At 49.3% G+C, this 25,496-nt stretch overlaps 1 long non-coding RNA gene across 1 annotated transcript in view; it reads right to left on the bottom strand.

Annotated features, from left to right (window-relative positions):
* Positions 1-324: 324 nt before the first annotated feature.
* LOC147665087 (uncharacterized) overlaps positions 325-25,496 on the bottom strand; it is a 77,683-nt gene continuing 52,511 nt past the window's right edge. The window contains exons 2-5 of the long non-coding RNA XR_015305050.1: positions 2,289-2,426; positions 1,495-1,587; positions 659-750; positions 325-405 (exon numbers count right to left, since the gene is read on the bottom strand). This is a non-coding gene — a long non-coding RNA (uncharacterized LOC147665087). The remainder of the gene's footprint in view (positions 406-658; positions 751-1,494; positions 1,588-2,288; positions 2,427-25,496) is intronic.

Genomic DNA, 25,496 nt, shown 5'->3' with positions numbered 1-25,496 from the left:
CTGCTGTTCTTTTTTAATATATTAATAATCATATTTTTTCTAAATTTATTTGAAAGGTAGTGTCGAGGCGCCAAACGTTGATTACGTACTCCGTCCACCACCATTTTAGTAGTTCTTCACCGTTATTTTTATTATATCTGTTACTTAGAACTCAGTAGTTTACAATCCTAGTCTTGAATATCTTACTATAGTATTTCAACATTATTTTTGTTGTGGACTGTCATACCTCTCCCCCACAAAATAAAAGAAGGATGTAGTTTTTTTTAATTAACTTTTATTAAATCAATAAATGTAAACAAAACTGAATTATAACTATAATAGAAGCAACTGGAAAAATAACTTTAACAACAAACAATATTATAAACAAATTGTTAATTGGAATACAAAAGATGTCCGATTGGTAATCTGCAAAACATAAAAGAAAATTAGAGTTTAGAATTATGTAGATGTGAGTAAATGAGCTTAATAAGCATTACAAGTTTTGGTTACTCTACAGTTTTACGTGTGCAGTGTGCCTCGTACATTTCAGTTCTGTTATACTGCCATGTTCAAGTGGTGTCTATATGGAAGTGGCTACTGCGTTACTGACGCCCCTTATGCCGACTTATTTCTAATGTATTGCTATGAATGCTTTGTAGATCTAGGTCTCTGTGCTTACCGTTGTATAAACCTTGCGGCCAACATTTCAGGCAGTTGAATTCACAACTTGAGTTGGGCTGTTCTTCTACACGTCGAAGCGGACAGCAGTGTCTATAAGTTTAAGAGAGAAAGAGAAATGATATCACAGAGAGTGAGAGAGAGAAAGAGAGAGAAAAGAACATTAAAACTGTGTCGCAGAGTCTGGAGTTGAGATTTTTTCTTGAAAAGTCAGACGTAGATTTACAAGCACCTTGCGTCACTTTACCCATGTTAAAAGTGACTCAAAAGTGGCGTAATAAGGTTGTGGATCTGTTTGTCAGACTGTTGTAACCTATCTGTTGTCACTGCTCAGAGGTAATTATAGATTTTACAGAGAAGCTGCTGTACACTACGCACTCTGGGCCATAATATCAAGCCTGGGCGACAACATTTTCGCCACTTTATCGGCAGGAAAGTGCAGCTAAAGTGGCGATAATGGGTTTGATAAAATGTTCTATGGAATTCCAATTGAAGCTCATGTTAGATGTCCTTCATATCTAACATGAGCTTCTATTGGAATTCCATAGAGCATATTATCAAACATATTATTATGGCCCTTTAGCTGCAGTTTGCTGCCGATAAAGTGGCGATAATTTGGTTGCTAAGGTTTGATAATATGGCCCTCTCTCCTTTCATAAATAAAAGTTACACTACAGTTTTACGAGTGCAGTGTACCTGGTACATTTTACTTGTTATAGTGCCGCATTCAAGTGGTGTCTATATTGAAGTGCCTACTGCGTTACTTATGCCCGTTATGCCGAATTATTTCTAATGCATTTCTATGAAGGAGTTGTAGATCTAGGCCTCTGTGCTTACCGTTGTAAAAACCTTGCAGCCAAACACTTCAGGCAGTTGGATTGACAACTTGATTTCAACAATTCTTCTACATGCTTAAGCAGACAGCAGTGTCTAAGTTTAAGAGAGAAAGAGAGATGATGTCACAGTGAGTGAGAGAGAGAGAAAGAGAGAGAAAACAACATTAAATGTGTGTCGCAGAGTCTGGAGTTGAGATTTTTTCCTTGCATTACTTTAACCATGTTAAAAGTGACTCAAAAGTGGCGTATTAAGGTTGTAGATAAGTTTGGCAGACTGTTGTAACCTATCTATTGTCACTGCTCGGAGGTAATTATAGAATTTAAAAAGAAGCTGCTGCACAGTACACACTCTGGGCCATAATATTAAGCCTGGGCGACAAAATTATCGCCTCTTTATCGGCAGGAATGTGTCGCTAAAGTGGCGATAATGGGTTTGATAATATGCTCTATGGAATTCCAATCGAAGCTCATGTCTGATGTCCTTCACAACTAACATGAGCTTCAATTGGAATTCCATAGAGCATATTATCAAACCCATTATCGCCTCTTTCCTGCCGATAAATTGGCTATAATTTTGTCGCCCAGGCTTGATAATATGGCCCTCTCTTGTTACACAAATAAAGCTAACACTACAGTTTTACGAGTGCAGTGTACCTGGTATATTTCAGTTGTTATAGTGCAGCGTTCAAGTGGTGTCTACATGGAAGTGCCCACTGCATTACTGACGCCCGTTATGGCGACTTATTTCTAATGCATTCCTATGAAGGCTTTGTAGATCTAGGCTGCTGTGCTTACCTTGTATAAAGAGTGTGGCCACCGGAGTTCACCACTCCACTTGAACTCTGCTTCTATACGTCAAAGTATATTCAATAAGTTGCAGAGAATTCCATTGCTGTTGCTCGATAGGCCATGGTTGCTTCTGAACGATGTTTGCTGAAGGAAACAAAAGGACATTTTGATTAGTCATCGTAAACTGAGTTGCGTAACTACTATCAAAAGTAATTTTTAATGTGGGTTCTTAATATTCCGTAGTTAAGACTGTTGCAGCTCCAGCAAACAAAGGAAGATCAATAAGTTAATAGAGGCCTGGGACGGCCTTGTGACGCAGAAAAAAAAAATACTGTCATGGACGCACAATTAATAATAATAGAGGCCTAAGCAAGTGGCATAGTACAGAAATACGACACAGAAATTTATGCACGCACAATTTTTAGGATTAGAGGTGTATAGGACCGCATGACTTATAAAGAAATATTTCAATTATGTAAGTACAATTTAAAACCATTGAGGTATGAGTGTGTGCACTAACAATTAACAACAGAGAGAGATGGGGGCGGTGTTATAATGTACGCAGAGGCAGGCCCAGAATCGGATCTGCAATGAGTCAGCACTTCTAATCATTCTCCTTAGCGCGCCCTGAGCTCCGATTTGACACTGAAAGGTGATCGCACCATAGTTTGTACTGCTTATCATACTCAGCGTGTACCCGCGCATACAGTATGAATATGCTTTGACTGATAGGTTTCATTTTCGATGCCCCACCCATTAACATTTACATATGCAAGTTAGCATCATGTGTCTAACTAATGAAGTATATACTTATGCCTTTACGTTATTTTTACTCTTCATGTGATTATTCATTTATACGTGTGGTGATATTCAGTTTCCTTAGCTTAGCTTGTGTGCTTCCATTTTGAGTATTGCTCTGTGTCTGCGAGTCGCACTCGCTCACTCCCCCCTCCCGTAGGAATAAGAAAAACCCTAATGCAGCAGTTTTTCGTTTCTCAGCTAGCTGTGGCCGAAAGTAACAAGTTCCTTATCAGTAATGTTCTCATGCACCAGAGACGCTGAGGCCTGGCTCCGCGGCCTTGGGCAGAGATATCCAAATGTTGCCTTTGCAGGTGCAAATGCCTCTTGTATGATGCCATTGTTCCTCTCTCTGGGGTTCAGTATTTTTCCAGAAGGGGCGTGTTTTGCTTCACTGTACCATGTTATAAAGTATTGCTGTGATGATATGAGTTAGTCCTCTCGGCGCACTCTTTGGGGTGAGGTCGGGCAGGACTCTCTCATATGGGAGTTTGTGGCCTAATAAAATTACCTTGTTTATTCTTCTCCACTGTCCGGCTGACTTCTTACTGAGTAACTATAGGTGAGTGTGGTAAGTCACTCGGGTGGATTTGAGCCACTCTTATCAGATGGCGCCCGAACAGGAACCCCGCAATAAGGATCTTTCTCACCCGTAGGTGGGTAGCAGAAGACCGGGGACCCTCTGGTCAGCACGGTGGGTCTGGGTACCCACTTTGATACCGAGCTTGGTTCTCGCAGCGCTGCCCCACCTTGCTGATCGGGAGAGGTCCCGGTTTGGGATCCTACGCCGGGGTCCGGAAGGCGGAACTTGGAGCTGACCGTGTTGGTCCTGGCAGCCGGAGGTGGAGAACGGTAGAGGTCGGTACCGCATACAGAAGGTGAGTGGTCCGCCTGTTGTTTGAAGGAGCTGGAGTGCTCCGAGAGACCGGGGTGTCTCTAATGGTTTGAGGAGCCGGTGCGCTCCGGGGGCTAGTGTGCTCCGGGGAACTCAGAGTGCGGGTGGCGCTCTGACAGACTTAACGGGAGGTGTGGGGATGTTTGTTCGCGGTCATCCGACCGGGTGGCACTGTGGTGGAGGCGTGGCTCATTGCGGCGGGTCCCGGACCTCACCCCGAATGCCTAAGGTGGCGATTTGGTAGGTGTGAGTTCTGGGCCTCCTGTGGTAAAGTGTACAGCGATCCGTAGTGTCGCCCGAGTGGTGGATGTGTCCCCTAGCCTCAGAACAGTTAGTATACTGTTCAGTCTGCGGTAGGGTCCAGGTTCCCTAGGACTTGGTCGACGGGCCTTGTCCCATCTTGGTAACACGTGTTTGGCAGGATTTTGATGTATAGAATGTATGTGTGTTTTTGAATTTAATGTATACAATATATGTGTTGATGTGTTAGGAGCTATTGTGTAGTAGGAAATTAGTGAACAGAGGTAAGAGAATTTGTGAGAAGGTGCGATTGCATTGGTGTAAAGATGCCGTGCTTCAGTAAGTTGCGGTGTTTCGGATGCTGCTGCCGCGCATCGGACTCTAGATTGGCCGAAAGCCAGACCGCCCCGGTGGAGGGCTCCCCTAATTTCGATATGTATGTGTGTGAAGGGGCGCCCCTTACCTCCAGGGCGCAGCGGTACCCTAGGGTCTCCCATACGGGCGGCATCACAAACCCCCAGCCAAAACGGGCTACACCTCTCTCTGTCTCTCTACAGGCGCTGACAACACCACCGGAGCGCAGCGGACCGGAAGCGTCCTTGCTTGACCCCGGAAGTACAACGGCTACTAAAGGACCGGAAATGACCCTGCCTGACCCCGGAAGTCTTTTCTCAGGGACCCGATCGGATGATAGAAAAGCCGGCGACTCAGAGGTGGAGAGGTTCCCAGCGGTGGACTCGTGGCAGGAGTTAGCGGCACGCGAAGGACCGGCAGCGGAGAGTGAAGGAGAAAGGACGAAGCGAGAGAAGGAAGAAGAAGAAGACGTTTGGTGCGAGGATTGGTGGCGTCCTCAGGAGGTGGCTGGAAAGCGGACGTAACTCGGATGAGAGTTACGGCGGGGCACGTGAGTAAATTGTTATCTTTCTCCGTGTTTCCCCCTCCCCATGTAGTTAGTATAAATAGTGTAAATATTGTAAAGAAGTCACGTGCACCCTCACTGTATATTAGAATCACCCCGACACTGTAGAGTACGTTCCGCACAACCCCCCACCCCCCTCAAACTGCACTCTGTACCTGATTTCCGTCTTTTCTTTCCCTTCTTCCCCTGCCCTACCGCCCTCCCTCACGGTCAATTCCAAACCTCACACTCCCCGGTGCTGGTGTCAGTCGACCGAGTTCCGTGACCATTGGAACTAACCGCCCTGTGTCTCTTTCCTTTATCTCCGAGGGGCACACCAACGCCTGCAACCAGGAAGGAGGACACCAGCCCAGCAGTGGAAGACCTGCCTGTTTCCCCATCATCGGACCCTCCTCACTAGGAACCCCAACCCGACCCACTTGGACTGTACTTAACAACCGTGCCCAAAGGCTTGACATCTGTGTAGTCAATAAAACTCTTGCTAATCATAGCACATTACATCCGGCCTCCACGCCTGTTATTCCGGCCCGCCCAACCCCACACTCCACAAGTGGTGTCAGAAGCGGGATCGCCAGGAAGCATGGAGGCCGGGGTCAAACAGCTGGCGGAAGGCCAGGAACTTCTCGGAAAGCTGGTGGAGCGGTTCCTCAAGACCGCAGAAGATGACCGGGGACAACTGCACGACGTCCTGAAAGGGCAGGGCACGGCCCAGGACCAAGCCCTGGAGAAGTTAATGACTGTCATGGGACAACAAAGACCCATGACCTCTCTTCCCTCTGTAGTCCTGCAAAAATATGTGGCTGGCGAAGATCCCGACTTTTTCTTCACAAATTTTGAACGCCTGGCTCAGGCCGCTGCCTGGCCAGCTGATCGTTGGGGTCATTATCTCGGCCCCCTACTGACAGGAGAACTGCAAGCAGCATATCAGCAAGCTAACATACAGGGACAAACCCCCTATGATGATATCAAAAAGTGCATATTGGAACGTCTGGGGATAGATGATGAAACGTACAGGGTTCGGCTCCGTCAGGCCAAGGAGGGGCCCCAAGAGAATCCCCCGGCCTTGTCATTCCGTATACAAGACTTGGCCAACCGATGGCTCAAACCTGACACCTCCAGCAAGGCAGACATAATGGCCAAGATATACCTTGAACAGTACCTAGCATCCCTACACCCCGCCACGCAGAAATGGGTGCGCCAACATGCCCGGTTGACTCTCGACAGTGCCGTAGAAATAGCCAGTGCCTACAATCGAGCCCAGGAATCCCAGCGTGTGAAGGAAGAACACCCTACCCGCATCCCCCATGGCAGCCATCCCCGACCACAAAGACCACCACCGGTGGTCCGGAAACCAGAACCAGCCCCATTGATGCCCTATCCGGTCATGCCGAGACCACCCCAACCAGGTCCCCAATGTTATCATTGTGGTGGATACGGCCACATAGCCCGCATATGCCCCCAGAAGGAGGAACCCATGGAGATAGGGCTGACCAGGAACTATGTGTGTCTCACTACGGAATCAACCCCTCCACCCTTCCGTTGCCCAGTACAGATTGACGGACACAGAATGATGGCGCTTGCAGATACAGGGTGTCGCCATAGTGTTCTGCGTCCCCAAGAACTACCCCACTCAGTGGGACCTGTGACAGGGTCCGTGGCCATCACATGTGTACACGGAGACACAAAAAGCTACCCGACAGCACAAGTGTGTGTGCAACACCCAACCGACAAAGGAAGCCTACTGACAGTCGGTTTGGTGCCCAACCTACCCGAACAGGCTATTCTAGGGAGCGACTATAGTGGTCTTCCCCATCTCCTACAGGACACCACAGACTCCCTGAAGAAATGGTGGGCTGAGGCCCCGTTCTCCCGTGATTCCCCTGCTTCGGAAGAGTTTCCCAAACCCTTGAAGACAAAAGCCCAAAAGAAAAAAGAAAAAAAGGAATTCGCTCTGGCTTGCCCCGCACAGGTGGACAATCATCCGTGGGAAGCTGACCGGGAATTCCGCGCAACACAGCAAGAGGATCCAGTACTACAGGATGCCTGGGGACGTGCGCTCCCCAATGAGGACCCCTTACAAGTAGGTCCTTACTTCTTCATAAGGAACGGACTCCTGTATCGGTAGGGAGGAACCCAGGCTAATACTCAATTGGTTATCCCGGGGCTGTTTCGTGATAAGGTGTTGTTTCTGGCTCACAGCCATCTATTGGGAGGACATTTCAGCGATGAAAAGACTGGAGAGGCGATTTTGGAGAAATTCTATTGGCCAGGCGTGTATGCTCAGATTAAACGTTACTGTCGGGAATGCCCGGTGTGCCAAAAGACCAGCCGGTACCGACCACCGAGAGCTCCCCTCCAGCCCCTCCCTCTGATCGATATCCCCTTCACTAGGGTTGGTATGGACATTATAGGCCCCCTGTTACCCTCCAAGAGCGGTTGTAGGTATGCACTAGTGTTAGTGGACTACGCCATGCGATTCCCAGAAGCCGTGCCTCTCCGACAACCAACCACCCAGAACATTGCCAAAGCTCTCATTTCCATTTTCTCTAGGGTGGGTTTTCCAAGTGAGATACTGACCGATCAAGGCACACCCTTTGTCTCCTCTCTTATGCGCCAAGTCTGTTCTAATCTGGGTATTAAACAAATAAGAACTTCCGCCTACCACCCCCAGACGGACGGCTTGGTGGAACGCTATAATGCTACTCTAAAGACCACCTTGAAGAAACTTTTGGGTCTCGAGAGCAGAAGGTGGGAGGAGATGCTTCCTTTGGCCCTTTTTGCCATCCGCTGCAAAGCACAAACCAGCACGGGATATTCGCCATACGAGCTACCATATGGTCGGGCCCCCCCGGACTCTGTTGGACATGGCTCGTGAGGCCTGGGAAGCCGAGCCCGATCGGACCCGTCCTCTTCCCGAATACGTCAACAATCTGAAAACTCATTTAGGGGAAATCAGGGAGATTGTGAGACAGAACCTGCTGGCTGCCCAAACCACTCAAAAGCAGCAATACGACAAGGGAACCAAACCCCTGTCCTTTGTTCCCGGGGACCAAGTACTGTTGCTCCTTCCTTCCTCGGACCATAAGTTGCTAGGACAATGGCAGGGTCCATTCACAGTCACAAGACAAGTGACTCCGGTCACATATGAAGTCCAAACGGACGTCAACCGGGGGTCCACCCAAATATACCATATCAACCTCCTAAAGAAATGGGAGGGGCCCCGTCCTGTCTTGTCTGGTGGTAGCCCCCTCCCGTTTGAATGCTGCTTTGATGCAGACTTATCGGAGTGCAAGAAACAGGACCTTTGCCAGTCCTTGTCATCAGTACGAACAGTGTTTTCATCCTTACCGGGACACACTACTGTAGTAGAACATGCCATCCACACGGAACCCGGGAGAATAGTCAGACAGCGACCATACCGTGTCCCGGAAGCCCGTAGAGCTGTCATAAAAGAGGAAACCAATCAAATGTTAAAAATGGGTATCATAGAACCCTCCTGCAGTAGCTGGAATTCGCCCATCGTCTTAGTTCCTAAACCCGATGGCTCCACTAGATTTTGTATTGATTTCAGGGAGGTGAACAAGATCTCAGCCTTCGACTCATACCCCCTTCCTCGTGTAGACGAGATGGTCGAACGCATCGGCAGGGCTAAATATATAAGTACCCTTGACCTCTGCAAGGGATACTGGCAGATCCCCTTAAGGGCAGAGGACAAACACAAGACCGACTTTTCCACCCCAGAGGGCTTGTTCCAGTTTAAAGTAATGCCCTTCGGGCTTCATGGAGCCCCAGCAACATTTCAAAGGCCATGAATCAGGTCCTACAACCCCACTCCCACTACTCAGGCGCTTACCTAGACGACATAGTCATCTATAGTGATACATGGGAACAACATCTTTCTCATGTCCGGTCGGTTGTCTCCACCCTAGGTGCCTTCGGCTTCACTATTAAACCCTCCAAGACTACTTTAGCGGCCCAGAGCGTGAAGTATCTAGGGTACTTGCTGGGTGAAGGGCATATCCGTCCAAAGGACTGCAAGGTCAGGACCATCCAAGCCATACCTTTTCCCCAGACACGTAAAGATCTCCGTGCCTTCCTGGGTATGTTGGGATACTACAGGAGGTTTATACCCAACTTCTCCCATACTGCCGCCCCCCTGACAGATCTCCTGAAGAAAACAACGAAAACGGAGGAGATCCTCAAGCAACCCACCCCCTTGTTGTTGCATGCCTTTCACCTACTCAAACATTCCCTAACATCTGAGCCAGTACTGATGAGTCCTGATTATACCCAGCCCTTCATACTACAAACCGACGCATCTGACCAGGGTTTGGGGGCTGTGCTGTCCCAAAAAGACGCAGAGGCAGCAGAAAAACCTATCCTATACCTTAGTAGGAAGTTGTTTCCCCGAGAGACTAACTATTCAGTGGTTGAAAAGGAGGCACTCGCCATTAAATGGGCGATAGAAAGCCTCCGGTATTACCTGGAGGGGCGGGAATTCATTCTGTACACCGATCACGCCCCTCTGGAATGGATGGCACGTAACAGGGGTAACAATGATCGAGTACTCAGGTGGTTTCTCTCTCTCCAACCCTTCCGCTTTCGAACACTACACCGAAAAGGGCGAGAGCAGGGCAATGCAGACTACCTCTCCCGGTACCCACCTTCCCCAACCCCTACAAGAAACAATCCTAGGGAAAGGGGATGTGAAGGGGCGCCCCTTACCTCCAGGGCGCAGCTGTACCGTAGAGTCTCCCATACGGGCGGCATCACAAACCCCCAGCCAAAACGGGCTACACCTCTCTCTGTCTCCCTACAGGCGCCGACAACACCACCGGAGCGCAGCGGACCGGAAGCGTCCTTGCTTGACCCTGGAAGTACAACGGCTACTAAAGGACCGGAAATGACCCTGCCTGACCCCGGAAGTCTTTTCTCAGGGACCCGATCGGATGATAGAAAAGCCGGCGACTCAGAGGTGGAGAGGTTCCCAGCGGTGGACTCGTGGCAGGAGTTAGCGGCACGCGAAGGACCGGCAGCGGAGAGTGAAGGAGAAAGGACGAAGCGAGAGAAGGAAGAAGAAGAAGACGTTTGGTGCAAGGATTGGTGGCGTCCTCAGGAGGTGGCTGGAAAGCGGCCGTAACTCGGATGAGAGTTACGGCGGGGCACGTGAGTAAATTGTTATCTTTCTCCGTGTTTCCCCCTCCCCGTGTAGTTAGTATAAATAGTGTAAATATTGTAAAGAAGTCACGTGCACCCTCACTGTATATTAGAATCACCCCGACACTGTAGAGAATGTTCCGCACAACCCCCCCCTCAAACTGCACTCTGTACCTGATTTCCGTCTTTTCTTTCCCTTCTTCCCCTGCCCTACCGCCCTCCCTCACGGTCAATTCCAAACCTCACACTCCCCGGTGCTGGTGTAAGTCGACCGAGTTCCGTGACCATTGGAACTAACCGCCCTGTGTCTCTTTCCTTTATCTCCGAGGGGCACACCAACGCCTGCAACCAGGAAGGAGGACACCAGCCCAGCAGTGGAAGACCTGCCTGTTTCCCCATCATCGGACCCTCCTCACTAGGAACCCCAACCCGACCCACTTGGACTGTACTTAACAACCGTGCCCAAAGGCTTGACATCTGTGTAGTCAATAAAACTCTTGCTAATCATAGCACATTACTTCCGGCCTCCACGCCTGTTATTCCGGCCCGCCCAACCCCACACTCCACAATGTGAAACATGGATTGCCTCCGATTTTGTTTGGTACTTTGTGGCACAGGTATACCAAAGACAATGTGGATTTGCAGTGGCCATTGACAGGTTCTTTTGATGTGGCAAAATTAGATTATTTACAAAACAGATTGTTCGCTAGGCGTAGTCGTCAGAGCATGTTTGACTCATTACGGATGTGGAAGAAGAAAGTTAGAGAATGTCAGTTGAGGGAGGAGAAGGTGGCCCAGAAGAGGGCGGCGCAGACGATGGCACAGAAAGCGAGGGAGCATACAAAGAAAGAGAATGAGCAGCGGATCAAGCGCGCAGATAGGCTTTTCAGGTTGCAGGAAAATAAAAGTTATGTAGTGCGAGAGGATGAGCAGGATGAGATGGAGGATGTTTTGAGTGCCCGACCCCCTCCCCCTTATGCCCCGCAGCCATTATATCCCACGTTGCCGGGTTCGGCTTCCTCCGGTGGGGTTTTGGACCCGCAAGCAAGTGCCCCACACCCGTCTGGTGCGTCGTCTTCTGTCTCCCCATCGTTGCCAGCGCCCCTTGTTTCTTTGTTCACGGCAAGTTCGCCTGCTCCCTCTCAGTTTCCCTCTGCGCTCCCTGCTGTCTCTGCTAGCGCTACTCCCAGTCAGGGGTTGTTGACACCGACTAGAGGCATGGGGAGTGGGTTGCTCTCCCAGGTGCGAAAATTGCTTACACGCTCTACAATTGGCTTAGATGAAAAAACTGTGGTGGATAATCAAGCTTGTCAGTGGGCCAGGAATAATATTTATTCGTTTGAGGACATTTGGTCCACAATGAAAGATTTTGAACCTCTGATGCAACAGCATGCTTTGTGGCATATGTCGACAACGTTGATAGCGCTATGGGAACAGGGGTATGGAGGAGCAGCACCCGCAATTTTACATGATATAAAAAATGGAGCCTATAGGGCTAACACTGGGGTACGGGAGGTGATGCGAAGTTTAAGATCCCTGTTAGAGTATAGAAATGAATTACCATCTGCGGGTACACCCCATTTTCCTGGGATACATCCAATGCGTGAGGTACACCCTATTTTTCACCCTGAAGCCCCCGAAGTGGTAGATCCAGTAACAAATGCTGTCACTAGGGCTCGTATAGACGCCCTTTTTCAAGAACAGTGGGTATATACGCCGTGGAAAAAGAGTGAGGTGTTAGCTTTGAAGGCTCAGTTCCCAGATTCCAGAAAAAATCCGACTGCCTATTATAAAGAATTGACAGAAGATGCATCCTCGACTGTTATGACTTTAGCGGACATTGAATTATTCTTTGGATTATTAGTCCCGGTGGACGTGTGGAGGCAGGTGAAGGGCACTGATCATACGGAGGAACTGGGTGGTACATGGGTGGAATTGCAGGATTGGGACAAGGAACGAAAACCAGGTGAGAAGCCGAAAGCAGAGATTTTAGCTTTGCCGGGGCGGATTATTAAGTATATGCATTCTCTCATCCCCCAAAGAAGGTGGACTGGGATAAGTTGACAGCCTGTAGACAGAAAAAGGATGAAGCTGTCTCTGATTTTTTTACTAGGTTTGAGGAGACTTTTATGGACTTCAGTGGACAGGACATGTCACAGGACGGAGGGTTACGACTTTTCGTTAACAGGTTCGTAATGAACTTGTTACCGGAAATATCGGCGAGGTTACAGGCGTCGGAGAGTACGTGGACGACGTCCACTCCCTCTGGCATTCTAAGCATGGCTCAGTATTATGAACATAGAGAAAATGAGAATAAGGACCAGCAAGAAAAGAAGGCCAAGGATTTGAAGACAAGGGTTTTGCTACAACAGGTGTACAAAGGTCGGGCCGAGGTGCTTCACCTGCGGCAGCGAGACGAGGGGGAAGTGGTTACGGAAGGGGTGACAAGAGAGAGCGATTGGGACAGAATCAGTGTGCAAAATGTAAACAGGAGGGGCACTGGTGGAGAGATTATCCTGAGTTTCAATCGAATGCTGGCCAAGGCAATGGGCGAGGCCGAGGTGATTTTCGAAGACATGATGGGCAGTCTGATGGTGTAGGGAGACAAGGAGGAAATTGTTTCGATGGAAACAGGGATCGACAACACTTTCAGAGGGAAGGTGGACAGTACTACAATGATGATTATACGATGGATGATTTGACAGGATTCTCCCATAACTAGGACAGCGTAGGACAGAGCGAGGGACCAGTTTCTGTGGATGTTGATCAACGAGGACCCTATGTGACTGCATATTTGTCAGGGTCCCAACAGAAATTTTTGGTACATACGGGTGCTATGAAAAGTTCAGTGGCTCGTTCTCAGGTCCCAGGGGCGGCTCTGTCTGGCAAGAATAATATCTCCGTGGGGTTCTCAGGTACTCCGGTGATTAGCCCCATCTCTAAACCACTTGCTCTTACGATTGGCCCTTTCACTGTAGATTCCCCTTTTCTATTGACTTCCAATTGCGGCGAAAACTTGTTGGGTTTAGACTTGCTGAAGAGGTTGCATGCCACCATTTATTGTTCTCCGGACGGTGTGTACCTCACAATGGGTCCTACCGTTGCGCGTGCGCAGCAATGTTTTTCCAAAGATGAGCCTCTACCGGCCGAATTTGAAGGGATCCGAGAGAGCTTATGGGCTAATAGCGATACGGATGTGGGAAAAATGGATATTGCCCCTGTGTCCATCAAGGTTAAAGTGGGAGCTCGATTGCCCAGAATACCCCAATATAAGATATCCAGGGATGGCGAAAAAGCCCTATTGCAGATAATACAGGATCTGATTCGATCGGGGGTTGTGGAGGAGACGGACTCTAACAGATGTAATAGTCCTATTCTTCCGATTCTTAAAAGACGGTCAACTGATGCCAAAGATGATACGCCTGATGTCTATAGATTTGTGATTGACTTACGCCACATTAACAAGGTGGTTGAGCCCCAGTACCCAGTGGTCTCCGACATTACAATGATTTTGACAATGATTCCCCCATCGGCTAAATATTTTTCTGTCCTGGATCTGAAGAATGCTTTCTTCAGTATTCCTGTACATGAAGATAGCCGTTATCTCTTCGGATTCTCATTGACTGGCCGAAGTTTTAGATTTAGTAGAATTCCTCAAGGATATACAGAGAGTCTCAGCATTTATAGCCAGGCATTGAAGGCTCAATTGGATGATTTGGAACTACCCGCAGGCAATGTTCTGTTACAATATGTGGATGATATTCTCATCGCATCGGACACCGAGAACGGTTGTCGGGATGCTACGGTTAAACTGTTACATCATTTGTCACACAAGGGCCACAAAGTGTCCCTTCCTAAATTCCAATATTGTCGAACGGAGGTAACCTACTTAGGTCATCTCCTTTCGAAGGAGGGGAGGAGGTTGACACTGGAGCGCATAAAAGCGATAACTAGCATGGCTGTACCTAACACGCAGCGAGAGGTGCGCGCGTTCTTGAACATAACTTCGTATTGTCGCCAGTGGATACCCAATTATGCTTTACTAACAAAACCCCTACTGTATCTGACTACTAAAGAGGTACGCGAACCCCTACCCTGGACCCCCGCATGTCAGGAAGCCTTTGAGTCACTAAAAACTGCTTTATGTTCAGCACCTGTTTTGGGAACACCTGATTACCAGAAGCCTTTTGTGCTTTATGTACATGAGGCGGAAGGTTGCGCGTTGTCTGTCCTAACACAATGTTTTGGGGGAAACAGAGACCTTGTGCCTACTTTTCTGCTATGCTCGATAATGTGGCAAGAGCACTGCCGAGCTGTCTGCGGGCCACAGCGGCTGCTGCGGTCTCTATTAGACAATCGGCAGGGCTCGTGCTGGGTTCAGATCTCACAGTAATGGTACCGCATGCTGTGGATATTCTATTGAACAGAACACAGACGCAGCACTTAACTAGTGCTCGCCTTACTGGTTATGAAATGACACTATTCGCACCCCATGTCACGATAAAGCGATGTGCCACTCTGAACCCAGCCATGTTGCTACCCATCCCATCAGATACAAAGGACGATGAAATACATGATTGTTTGTTTCGGACAGAGGAGGAGACGAAAGGGAGAATTGATTTGACCGATACACCCCTAGATGATCCTGATGGGGAGTTGTATGTTGATGGGTCTTGTTTTAAACTTGCAGATGGTACATCGACGGCAGCATATGCAGTTACGACATTACAGACAGTAGCGGAGACTTCTAGGATTCCATATCATTCGGCCCAGGCTGCAGAAATAATAGCCTTGTTGCGAGCGTGTGAGTTGAGTGAAGGACTGGATGTGAATATCTACACTGACAGCCAATACGCCTTTGGCGTGGCTCATAGTTACGGGCGACGGTGGGCAGAACGGGGGTTTTTGACATCACATGGACAGAGAATTCAACACGGCCCACTGATATTACGACTACTGACAGCATTGACGCTACCCAGATGACTGGCTGTGATAAAGTGTAGTGCACACAAGGCGGTGGTGGATGATGTAGGACGGGGAAACGCGTTCGCTGACCAGACAGTAAAGGAGACAGCTAGGACGAAACTCCCACGAATGTTTGTGGCAGGACCAGCTAGATGGGTACCAGATGTTAATATGTTTGCAGATACTGTGCAGAGCGTAAAGAACATACAAGAAAAGGCGACTGAGGACGAATCGAGGACATGGAAGGATGGTGGGGGGGCGATTGGATTCTGATGAATGTTGGACAGATGTGACAGACAAAAGACGATGGTTACTCCCAAACGCATATGTCCTCCCAGTGGTGACAATGGCTCATGGGCCAGCACATATTAGTGCCAAGGGTATATGCAAATTACTGGACCCAGTGTGGAGCAACAAGAATATTTCTAAAGTAGCTACCCATTTAGTACAACAGTGCATGGTATGTTTGAGGCATAATCCAGGAAAGGGAACACCTGTCCCAGTGGGCAATTTCGCTCCCCCTTCTTTCCCTTTTGAGGTGATTCAGATGGATTATATTGAAATGGAAAGGGTTAACAACCCCAAATATGTCCTGGTGGTTGTATGCTCTTTTAGCAGGTGGGTGGAGGCATTCCCAACAAAAGATTGTACGGCCATTTCCACAGCCAAGATGTTGATAAAGGAGTATTTCTCCCGTTATGGCCTGCCTCGAGTGATCTGGAGTGATAATGGCACATCCTTTAATGCTGAATTGATGAAGCAGATATGTAAGGGTCTGCAGATTTCTCAAACGTTCCAAGCAGCCCAACAACCTCAAGCTGCGGGACTAGTGGAGAGATTTAATGGAACGCTAAAATTGAAGATGGCCAAAATACAGGAGAGTACAGGACTCCGTTGGCCAGATGCCCTTCCCTTAGCCTTACTTTCTACCAGAGTGACAGTTAATTCCAAAAAGGGCGTCTCCCCTCACGAGGTGGTCTTCGGCCGCCCCGCTAAAGTGTGGGGAGTACCAAGACCAAAATGTTTTTTAGAAATTGAGTACCATCTGTTGATAGACTACTTGTATGCTTTGACTAAAGATCTTCGTTCTATTCACCAGCAGGTAGCAGACACCCTGAAGCCGTTGCCGGAGGGGCCCGGACATGCCATACAACCCGGGGACTGGGTTGTAGTGAAGAAGTATCAACGGAAGTCTTGCCTGGAGCCGAGGTGGTCGGAACCGAGGCAGGTGCTCCTGACCATACGGACCGCACTTCGAGTTGAGGGTCGAAAGGCGTGGACACATGCATCTCATGTAAAGAAGGTTCCACTGCCATTGCCGTATGACAAATGGGTGAGAGATGGCGTTGCTGACCAAGAGTGTGAAATGATACCAAGATACACACCTTTCTCTGATGCTTCACTGAGGGGAGAGGAGCTGAGTACAGTAAAGAGAAAGAAAATAATTGTTGCAAGCCCCAAGGCTCCCATTGAGAAGAGTGATCAGACATCAGAGGACGCAATACTTGCCAAAGACATCCCTATTCTGTTCACAGATCCTGAAGTGCGAGGGAGCACTCGCTATAATCTGCGGCCCAGAAAGGAGAAAGGCATGAGGGACTGAACACTGGAAGAAGGGCTTAGATAGGGTACTGGAACAGGAAGAGGTGTGGACAATATCTGACAGAATAGCTTAGTGATAGGGATGGACTAGCAAGAGCCCTGGTGTTTGGCCGAAGATTCTGTTTCACGAGACATTAGAGCAGTGTCTGGGCCCAGATTAGTGATCCTGAGTTGCTGCAGCTGTGCAACTCCAACTAGGGATTAGGGAATGAACAATAGAAGCCTACCTGTGAGGCTTTAACGGACACAGGGACGAAGATCCCTTTTAAGGGTTGAAGAACCCCTCTGGCCGGTTTTGGAGTGCCTGGGACTATTTTTTCTAGTTTAGTTTTTTTTTCTTTTTTTTGGTTTTGATTTTTGGTAAAGAAATGTACCCCTCTGGTCGTCCCATCCCCGACGAGGAGCAGCCTTTTGCGGCTCCTCGTAGACCGGAGCCTGATTCCCCATGGTTGGCTTTACCGCGTAAAGGAAAAATAGTGGTCATCGTAATACTGCTTATTGCATTCATTGTGATCCTTGGAATATTGTTTTTTCTGGACAAAGTTTATCCTGTACATGCGTTTGCCCCCACGCCTCCTGCCATTTCTGAACATAACATGATTACTGTTGATTACGGTGAACAAAGTTTGCGAAAAGGCTATAGAGATAATGTTTTTATTAAGACTTTACATCATGCTCATGCAGTATATAATGTGACCGACTGTTGGGTTTGTGGGTTGTTGCCTTCTGATGCTTATAAGAAAGATAGATTCCTAGCACTTCCCCTGACACCAGTGAATAGTTGTGTGGGGTGGTACACTCTGATTGGTATGGTCAAACATTTCCAACAACCTTATTTTCTATCTCCCCGATTATCAGACAGGGGATCTACCATGACAATGCGGGTACGCCCTATGCCCGCTTCTTCTCTCGGACAGTTGTTTACTGACGGACGTTTTGACCAAACATGTTCGAAGAAATTAGGACGATTCCTGACTCCCAATGACACTGACAAAGTTAAGGAGAGTTTTCTGCAGTTAAATTCTTCTCTGTCATATAGACACCCCCCAAAAGGGAACGGTAGAAATAATTCTTTGATGTCCTTAGCCGTCGTGGACCGCCACCATTCTTTTGTACAGCAGGGAGGGGTCCTATAAAAGTTGGGAACAGTTCTTGTAACGTGACAGCATCGATCCGCCTGCCTCTTAGTCCTTCTCTAGTCACACCTCCCAATATTTACTTTGTATGCGGAGACAATAGGTACCTGTGGTTGCCCGAGGGTTGGGGTGGAGTCTGTTATCTGGCCTATCTGCTTCCACCTGTGTATGTGGCACCTTCCGACTACCATAAGACTCATCGTAGGTTCATCAGTCCACCAGAGCAGCGCATAAGGAGGGCACTCCAGGTTAAGGATGTAGATCAGACTGACACTTCTTTACAGCAATTGACAGATTTTTCTAAGGGCTTATTGCCGTTTTGGGGTCCGATATTTAACAGTAGGGCCATCCGTAGATTATCGAGGGTAATGGAGAAAGTGGTCGACACTGAAGCAGACATTGCTGCTAATATGTCTGTTGAAATGCAGGCTATGAGATTATTCACGATCCAAAACAGGATGGTGTTAGACGTCATTCTTGCTGATAGGGGTGGAGCTTGCCGCGTCAACGGGACGTCTTGCTGCGTGTATATTCCAGATTCAGCCCCAACAGTTATCTTAGCGGTACAGAAACTCCATAGACTAGCGACTGAACTTCATCAGGACACTGGGACATGGTCACTACAGGGGTGGCTCTGGGGTGTTTTCTCCTCGTGGGGCTGGAAAATATTAATGGGGATAGTAGGGGTAGTGGGTGTACTACTGACATGCTGCCTTTGCGTTTACTGCCTTCCCCCTTGTTGCTCAATGTGTGCTAGTAATTTACGGCCCCTAAGAAAAGTGACTGGTCAATATCCTGCTTCTACTACAATTGAGCTCCCTGATATTCGTTGGTTGATGCTTATTGATGATGATATTTTTGATTGAAGTGTGCCCCGCCCCTAGAATGGAATGTAAAGGCACTACCTTTTTAGCTAATAAAGGCTACGCTCCAGTTAGCCAAATGATGCTAAAAGGAGGGTCTGATAGGTTTCATTTTCGATGCCCCACCCATTAACATTTACATATGCAAGTTAGCATCATGTGTCTAACTAATGAGGTATATACTTATGCCTTTACGTTATTTTTACTCTTCATGTGATTATTCATTTATACGTGTGGTGATATTCAGTTTCCTTAGCTTAGCTTGTGTGCTTCCAATTTGAGTATTCCTCTGTGTCTGCGAGTCGCACTCGCTCACTCCCCCCTCTTGTACGAATAAGAAAAACCCTAATGCAGCAGTTTTTCATTTCTCAGCTAGCTGTGGCCGAAACTAACAAGTTCCTTATCAGTAATGTTCTCATGCACCAGAGACGCTGAGGCCCGGCTCCGCGGCCTTGGGCAGAGATATCCAAATGTCGCCTGTGCAGGTGCAAATGCCTCTTGTATGATGCCATTGTTCCTCCCTCTGGGGTTCAGTATTTTTCCAGAAGAGGCGTGTTTTGCTTCACTGTACCATGTTATAATGTATTGCTGTGATGATATGAGTTAGTCCTCTCGGCGCACTCTTTGGGGTGAGGTCGGACTGGGCCCTCTCATATGGGAGTTAGTGGCCTAATAAAATTACCTTGTTTATTCTTCTCCACTGTCCGGCTGACTTCTTACTGAGTAACTATAGGTGAGTGTGGTAAGTCACTCGGGTGGATTTGAGCCACTCTTATCATGACGCTACGAGTCGCATTAAAGCTTCAGTGTGACGTCATGTACGGCATTCTGTACGCGAAAGGGGGCAATGTTTCTACTTGGTTTAAAACATGTATGTATTTGTGATACCGCCCCACGGGTCGCGAGACCCTTACTCACCCCGCCACGACTATCACCCCTCCGAGGCTCTCCGTATCCAGGCACACAATCGGAATCCACCACAAAAGCGTCCGTGACGACAGGAACCCTGCCCCTCTCTGTGTTACATGATCCAATCCGGAGCGACGACGGACCGGAAAGAATTCCCCTTGACCCCGGAAGTCCCGCCTCCCTGCCGACGGCCGGACACAGAAAAGACGGAAGACGAGAGGTGGAAAGCGTCGGAGTATCGTGGCAGGAGATTTCGGCTGGAGCTGTGACAGAAGGAGAAGACGGGAGTGGAGACATCGAGGAGTGGTCCGAAGACTGGTGGAGTCCCACGGAGGTGGCTGAAGAGCGGCCGTAACTCGGAGGAGAGTTACCGCTGAGCGCGTGAGTACCAGCTACCTTTAAAGCACGCTAGGTGCTCTGTGTAAATAGTACGCCCCCCCCCCTTGTATAAATACTCCCGCTATCCTAGGCACGTCACTTGTAGCTCTTGGACACCGTGTATATATATATATAGCACTTGACACTGTATAAACATCACAACCCTCCCCTGAACCTTCCTGTGCACCTCTTGTACTTTACCTTCCCATATCCGTCCCGCCCCCTTCCTCACGATCGTTTCTATTCCTCTCACTCCTGGTTAATGGTGACGGTATCAGACCTCTAGTCCCAGTGAGACTAACGGCTCCTCTCTCTCTTATTGCCCTCCGAGGTGCCTTCCCGACCATCTCGAGACGTCTGCACCCAAGACCCGGAACACCACTGGAACCCCCACCACATCAGGAGGAGCAAGGAAAAGGCTACACATTCCGTGTTTTGTGTCATACGTTGGATTTTCTCTCTGGTTATCAAACTGCTCAGTGTGCAATAAAAAACTATTGCCCACTATATCCGGCCTCCTCGCCTGCTTTTGCAGTCCGCCGACCACCCACGATCACATCTGGTGTCAGAAGTGGGATTTCCTGGAGGCATGGAGGCCGTGATGAAGAGGATGGCGGAATCCCAAGAACAACTGGGGAAACTAATGGAGCGGTTTCTGAAGACCGCTGAGGACGACGGTGGCCAACTCCGCGATGTATTGAAAGGACAGGGAGACACCCACGAGCAAGCCATGGGGAAATTGACCGATGTCCTGGGTCATCAGAGACCCATGACCTCCCTGCCTTCCGTGGTTCTCCAGAAATATGTGCCGGGGGAAGACCCGGACTTCTTTTTTACAAATTTCGAGCGGCTAGCACAAGCCGCCTCCTGGTCTGTTGACCGTTGGGGTCATTGCCTGGGCCCCTTGCTGACCGGCGATTTACAGGCCGCGTATCAACAGGCCAACATACAGGGCAACAATCCGTATGCAGATATCAAGAAGTGTATCCTTGAAAGGCTGGGCATCGATGACGAAACATACCGTGTAAGGTTACGCCAAGCAAAAGAAGGGCCCCAAGAAACCCCCAGAGCCCTTTCATTCAGGATTAAAGACTTAACCAATCGGTGGCTGAGACCCGATGCATCCACCAAGGAGGAAATCCTCGAGAAAATATATTTGGAACAATTTCTGACGTATTTGCATCCAGGCACTCAAAGATGGGTGCGCCAGCATGCCCGTCTTACCCTAGACGCGGCAGTGGAAATTGCAAGTGCCTACAGCCGCGCCCATGAGGTACAGCGAGGCAAAGAGCAACACCCACATAAACCACACCCCTCCACAGGCGTCCGACCTCACCGTCCACCTGTACCGAGAAGACCGGAGCCGACCCCTCTGTTCCCCCCCCCTGTTTTGCAACGACCTATCAACCCCGGACCTCAATGTTATAGCTGTGGGGGTTTTGGTCACATCGCTCGGGTGTGCCCTCACAAAGAAGAGCCGATGGAGGTAGGCCTTGCCCGGAACTATGTATGCTCAATTCCCTGGGCAACACCACCCCCATTCCGTTGTCCGGTGAACTTTTTTTTTTTTTTTTTTTTAATTTTTGGGAAACCTTTATTGTGCAGTATAAGAAGAACAAATACGGGCCTACAACCATCAGGCCGGCCACGATACCATTTCAAGCACGAATGCAAACAATACGGCGACACAGTAGCTCATTAATACAATTTAGCAAGCAATTAAAGTTACATCGGATATCGCTGTGTTACCGTGTCCCAGGAGCAGTGAAGGTTAATTTTAAGATTTTGTCCCAAATATGAAGTTTGTCTTTTTATAAAAATAGTAAGCCAAGGAGAGCAGAGTCCGTGCAGGCACTTCATGACACAATCAGGCAACTTCGTCACGCGGAAATCGACAACAACAGAAGCCGAAACCCCCCAGGCAGTGTGGCGGCACAAGAATATACGTAACAGGATAATGAAGCCAATCAATAAGCACCGCGTCCTCCGTCGCCCACCCACTACCAGTCCCATTCACGGACCCAAGATAGAGATAGGAAAAGAAAAGAACATAAGAATGAGGAGAAAAACAAGGCCCATAGAAACTAAAAACGGTAACTAAAATCCCAACCCCCAACCCCCTACCCTACACGCATGCAGAGGCTACGGCCTACCCCCCCCCCCCCAGCAGTGTGCCTGTCGCCCAATAAGGAACCCGAAGTATAGTAACAAAGAAAAGGAAGAAAAGAAAAAGGAAACCTTTTATTACCGGAGGAGGGCCAAATCCAAAGTCTCCCGAACTCCCCAGCCAGAATTGTACTCCTCCACCCCATACATGAAATTATCACAATGAGCAGCAAACACAAAATGAGATGGGGAGAGTCATCACTTCAATACGTGCTGAGGAAGCGCCCCAGTCCGAGTCCCCACCAGCCATTCCAGCACAAATTATAACATGGAAACCCCTAGCCCTGGCCAGATCGTAAACGTCCACCCAACCATGGCTCCCGGCAAGAGCTCGCCTCAGATAGAACAAAGGAACAAGATGGCCACCCTCGGCAGAGTCGAGATATCCAAGAGCAAAATGGACGCCGCCAAGCACAATCAGTTCCACTGTCCCAAGGGAATGGCGTTTTCAGGGTAGACAGGCGTCGCAGAGTATGGTTCAATAATAGCGGAGCTTGCAGATCAGAAACCACCAGGAAAGCCAGTTGCTGCGCCGACGGCGCCGTAGACAAAGGTTGCAATGCCACGGATGAGGTCGTGGTTTCAAGCAGGGAAGGAAACACTGTAGCGCCGCCAGAAGAACGATCCTCCATGCGCTCGGGCGGCAACAATGTAACACAGTCAGAGCTCAGTGGAGGCAGATCAGCACAGCGAGGGAAATAAGTTGGTGATATAAGCGCCGCTGAAAGTCCCGCATCATCGAGCTTCCTGCCCAGCAATTGAGAGCTCTCACGCCATCCAGCTCTCAGGTCGGCAAGCGCTACCAAAACGGAGCCGCAGGTCAATTCAGGCGAATGTTCCATCCTGTCCGCGGTATGAGGTGCGGCCCACAATCCAGCATACTGTTCAGGTGCACACCGGGCGACACAGTCCTGGGCCGTAGTACAACCCACCCTCGCCTCAACGGCGCCAGCCATCATTGCCACCCCACCGGGAGAGCACGGGGGTGCATGGGCAAGGTCTGCGTAGTAAAACAGGGTCTCAGGCCACCGGTGCAGTCCAGGGCAGCTGGTAGCGGGTGAACCACAAGAAGAGTCCCCCCCTGGTCAACACTGGGCGGGGGCAAAACCAGAGGCAGGCTCCGTTAGCTGGCTGTACGCCAATACGGGGAAAGCACAGCGCGTCTCACCTGAGCATCCCACAGAGAGAAGCGGCAGGGTAAATTCCAAGCTGCCGAAAGAAGACCTCGCGGAAGGGGCTAGTGAGTATCGTCATGGCGTGTAATGTGAGGTAGAACGCCAGCCTTGCCCCAGCTCGATCGTTTCACGGAGCTCCAGCAGCCGCCATCTTAGCAGAGCAGCCCGGGTCCCAGCTCCAGGTCTAGGAGCGGCCGTCAAATTAGCTCGGCAATATCTCCGGCCGGCAGGCTGGCAGGGTCCTCGGAGAAACGCCAACAGCCTCAGCGCACTTTCACCGTCCTCCCGCAATTGCGCAATATCAGGATAGGAAGCAGAATGTATCTGCGGGAGGCAAAGGCTCGCGGAGCCGGGAGACTACACGTCCGTCTCCGCCGCCATCTTGGCTCCTCCCGGTTTCTGTCCGGTGAACTTTGATGGACAAACCCTCATGGCCCTGACGGACACTGGGTGTCGACAGAGCGTCCTTAGACTCAGGACTTGAGTCACCCTGTTAGTCCTTCGTCCAGTATGGTCGCCTTTCAATGTGTCCATGGCGATACGAAGAAATACCCAACCACCCAAGTACATGTCCAGCATCTCAAGGATCCCGGAACCACCCTCACCGTAGGACTCATACCCGCTCTTCCTGAGCAAGCCATATTGGGGAGCGACTATCCCGGTTTACTGGGACTTCTACAGGACACCACCGAGTCCCTGACCCAATGGTGGGAAGAAGCACCCTTTCCTCAGGGGCTGTCCTCTCCTGTGTTGGAGCACAAACCCCATAAAACCAAAACACAAAAGAAGAAGGAAAAGAGAGAACACACCTGTGTGTTCACCGTGATCCCGGACGAACACCCTTGGCAGACCGACTGAGAATTCAGGGCAGCACAGCAGGAAGATCCTGTTCTACAGGAGGCGTGGGAAAGGGTGTTGGACAACGAGGATCCCCTTACCGTAGGTCCCTACTTCAAGAAAAATGGGTTATTGTACCGCAAGGGAGGGACCCAGCAAAAACCCCAGGTTCTGGTCCCTGGTCCCTTTCGAGAGAAAGTCCTGTTCCTTGCCCATAGCCACCTCCTGGGGGGCCATTTCGGCGATGAAAAGACCAGCCAAACGATCTTAGACAAGTTCTACTGGCCTGGGATATACCAACACATCAAGACGTATTGTAGAGAGTGCCCGGTGTGTCAGAAACATAGCAGATATCGACCCCCTAGAGTACCCCTACAACCCCTTCCTGTTATCGATGTCCCGTTCAGCAGAGTTGGGATGGACATTATAGGGCCCCTGTTACCCTCACGCAGCGGCTGTCGCTACTCACTGGTTATAGTGGACTACGCCACACGCTTCCCTGAAGTCCTACCTTTGCGACAGCCCACTACCCAGAACATCACCAAAGCCCTCATCTCTGTATTCACTAGGGTGGGGTTTCCCCGGGAAATTCTGACTGATCAGGGTACTCCTTTTGTCTCAGCTCTGATGAAACAGGTATGCTCCCAACTAGGGATTAAACAGATTAGAACCTCGGCGTACCATCCACAAACAGATGGGTTAGTCGAGAGACACAATGCCACGCTGAAACAGAACCTTAAAAAACTGCTGGGGTTAGAAGCCAAAAGGTGGGAGGATATGCTACCCCTTGCCTTATTCGCCATCCGTTGTACGACACAGAGTAGCACTGGTTATTCACCCTATGAGCTACTGTATGGCCGACCCCCTCGTACCCCGTTAGACATGGCCCAAGAAGCCTGGGAAGCTGAACCAGACCGTACTCGTCCCCTCCCCGAATACATGACCAACCTAAAGACCCACCTATCCATAATAAGGGACATTGTTCGACAAAATCTAGAGAATGCACAAAACAAACAGAAAGGGCAATATGATAAAGGCACGAAACAACAAGCCTTTTCCATAGGTGATCTGGTACTGCTAATGTTGCCATCCTCTGACCAAAAGCTCCTAGGGCAGTGGCAGGGCCCTTATACATCCTTCGTCAGGTGACCCCTGTCACATACGAATTGGACCT

Source organism: Lissotriton vulgaris, unplaced genomic scaffold (assembly GCF_964263255.1).
Source record: "Lissotriton vulgaris unplaced genomic scaffold, aLisVul1.2 SCAFFOLD_850, whole genome shotgun sequence".
Lineage (NCBI taxonomy): Eukaryota > Metazoa > Chordata > Amphibia > Caudata > Salamandridae > Lissotriton > Lissotriton vulgaris.
Note: the sequence above shows the minus strand (reverse complement) of the source record. Positions and strands in the feature narration are given on the sequence as shown.